This window comes from Adiantum capillus-veneris, unplaced genomic scaffold (assembly GCF_014529385.1).
Source record: "Adiantum capillus-veneris isolate H3 unplaced genomic scaffold, ASM1452938v2 Hic_scaffold_325, whole genome shotgun sequence".
Classification (NCBI taxonomy): domain Eukaryota; kingdom Viridiplantae; phylum Streptophyta; class Polypodiopsida; order Polypodiales; family Pteridaceae; genus Adiantum; species Adiantum capillus-veneris.
This window is the reverse complement of record NW_028221436.1, coordinates 3,569,631-3,573,000: the sequence shown is the minus strand read 5'-3', so window position 1 is coordinate 3,573,000 and position 3,370 is coordinate 3,569,631.

Below are 3,370 nucleotides of genomic sequence, written 5' to 3'. Positions count from 1 at the left end.
ACACTCTCAAAGCAAGGTCTCTCTGGCTTCATCCATTACTTGAGAGTGGGCTTCTGGTTGGGCCAATGATTTTGCTAAGGTGATCGAACATCAACCTAGCCATTTACATCTTGGTCTTGTGTAGCATTCCCATTCTCGTCTGTGAGGAGTGGATGGAGCCGCCGGCTCTTCTTGATTTTTAGGGCCTTATAAAAAATATGCTTGATTGGTGGCCTCTGGCTGGAGGAAGGTCTTTCTGGATATCAGTCTCGTCATCTTGACCTCCTCTAGCTGATGCTCAGTGAGGTTGGCTTTCTCTTCCAGCCGCCTTTTGTGCTCTCCTTCGGAGGCCATCCCAAAAGCTGTTTTGGAAGTCAAATTGGCCACCCCCTCTTCAAGATGTTTCGAGTACTCTTCCCGAGCCTTTTTCATCCAAGGGCTAGAGCTTTTGATCGCTTTTTAGATACTTCGAGCAAAGAAGTCCCAAGCTGTAGGGTTTTTCAAGATTAACATCTTCATTGAGTTTGCTCAAAGCTTTCTTGGTAAGATCTTTAAAAGAGGGTCCTTGAACAGTGGAGAGCACCAGTAATAAGAAGCTTCTTACTCCCCTTGGGGTTGTAACACCCCCCCTATTGGATTTCCTGAGTTCCAAATGTAACGGTAGATGGTCCGACATGGTCTTGATTGGTAGCACGTTCATCTCTAGAAGCGACGGGATAAAATCAGCCTGGTGAGAGCAGTAGCACTTGTCAAGGCGGGAAGCCGTGCGTGCATACTAAAGGCTAGTGTATGTGAAGCCCAATGTGCTGTTCCAGGAACCCAATCCCAAAGGTCCATCAAAGCCCATTTCTCACAGTGACCAGCCATTTAGTTTTTTCAGAACCTGCCAACCGACTGGCTGAGCCTGCTCTATCCTTGCTCTTCTCCACCATATTAAAGTCACCAGTCAAAAGCCATTCTCCTTTGATATGGGAATCCCTAAGGTGCATCTACAATTTGACTCTATTCTTTGAATTGCAAGGGCCATAAATGTAGACTATAGTGGTAGGCTGATCGACCTGCTTAATTCTCACTCCTAGGGCTCTCCCAGAGGCATGATTAAGGACCACTTTGGGCTCCAATTCCTTGTCCACAATAGTGAGGACTCCACTAAACCCGTCCACTCCCTCTCCATAGAACACCAGCTTCTCTCCCAATGCCTGTTTTCTTTTGTTGTAAGCATATAAACGATGTTCTTGGATGGTCTAGAAATTAACTTCATTCTCCTTTCTAACATCCTCCCAGAAGAGGGCATGCTTCTTCCGGGTCATCGATCCTTTCACGTTCCATGACTAAATAGCTAGGGCTTCCATCATTGGGAGAAGGAGAGGGGAACAAACTCTTCAACCTCTAATCTCTCCCCAGTCCTCGCATTTGGTGCCCTAGGAGAATCTGGAGGTTCCTCTGGGTCAGGAGATTTATTTTCTTGCAGCACTTCAAAGGGGTTGTGGAGCGGGATGGCACCGAACGCCCCTTTAAGTTGGGTGGGGGGGCGGAAAAGACTATCCCTTTTTCAGGGCTCCGTTAGTCTCCGATGATGTGTACTCTCTTGCCGCCACCTCACCCTTTTGACCCTCTTCAGTCTTGACTTCACAAGCGATGTAGTTGTTACTATCAAAAAATTAGGTGTGGGCGTTGTGCTGAGAGAGGGATATACAACATAGACTTGTGCTATGTATGAGAGAGAGAGAGAGAGAGAGAGAGAGAGAGAGAGAAAGAGAGAGAGAGAGGAAACCAATTTAGGGTCTTTCTATGTCTCTCTTTCTATCCCTCTTTTTCTGGCCACTTGCTTAGAGAGAGAGAGAGAGAGAGAGAGGGGGGGGGGGGGGGGTTAGGGGAGGGGAGGGAGAGGGGTAAAAAAAAAAGGCTGCGTACTAATCATGCGAACACATAATGCTTGGAGCGAGCTTTTTTTGTTAAATATGAAACTTAAGAAAAAAAAAGAGGATTGAAGCTCGCTCCAAACCCCTAGTCCTTCTGTTGGCAATCTATATGCAATGAATGTTTGGAATGTTATATCCCAATGACAACTACGTGCTTGACGTTTAATTAAAAAAACCACTCATTAGGCTTTGGCCGATGCTTGTAATTAGCGCAAAGACCTAAGTCCTTTGAGCTTCTCAATTATAGAACCCTAGGGGGTGGTTACATAAGTGGACTCTACAATGTAGGTACACACAAACGTCTACACTTGTCTTTTCGGACTTGTTCAATTTGACCTAAATTCTTAGGATTCCTCCATCAAAGTCAAGACGAGGGTTTCTCTCTTGAGATCCAGACATTAATGGCTCCCCCATGTTTGAAGTTCGACCAATGTTGTATGTAGATAAGCTGTCGAGAGGAAACTATTAATTAAAAATTTATTATGCAGTTGAATTTTTTGTGTTAAAGCTTTGTATGGCACAATGTCGAGGCCTACAACTTATGCACATGAATTCATGATGATGACCACCTTTGCTCGTGTGTTAATTCATACGTGAGTAATGTCAAGGCCATGGGGCCACCTAGAGACACTCTATATTACATTGCTAGTAGTACAGGGTGTCAAAACCATGGCAAAAACATGCCAAAAATGAGAAAACTATCTTAGATAGTCACACAACAGTCCCAAATCCCTATGATTAGCCCTTGGGAGATACTGGGGCACTAGCACCTTCGCTAGGACCTTCGAGAGAAATGATAAACTCTAGCCCCCTCTTAGCTTCTAGTCGGGACCACACAATTGTGAAGCTGCTAAGTGACACTTGAAGAAGTTCATTGAATTCGGATGTGAGAAGAGAACAAGGTGATAAAGTCTAGCACCCCCTCTCAGCTTTTGGTCAGACTGCACAATTGTGAAGCTGCTAAGTGACACCTAAAGAAGTTCATTGAGTACGGATGTGAGAAGAGAACAAGGCAAGGCATGCCTCCATCTACTCCATCAGAAACTCTATTGTGTAACTATAATTGGCACCTACGAGTATCGACATTAGCTCGCAACATCTGTATCAAATCGAACATGACTAAATCTCAGAGAGTAACCCATGTCGATTCGGGTATCTCCACCATCTGCATTGTATCAACAAGAGCACAATGCTGCTCCCTATGAATGTAACCACTCTTGTCTAGCATGCCATGTTATTCTGGTCTGAAGTGACATGCTGGAGAGTAATCTCTGTTGTGTGAGAGTCCTAATCTGAAGGAAGAGCTGAATCAAATCGATATATATCTACGTAAAGTTGTACCCTCTTTGACTTCCAAACAAGAGACTTTCTCTCAAATCGACACCCTATGCTCGTCAAATACAACCACCATGCCAAGTATTCAAAGCGCATATAGTGACAAGATATAGTAACCAAGATGAGACACACAA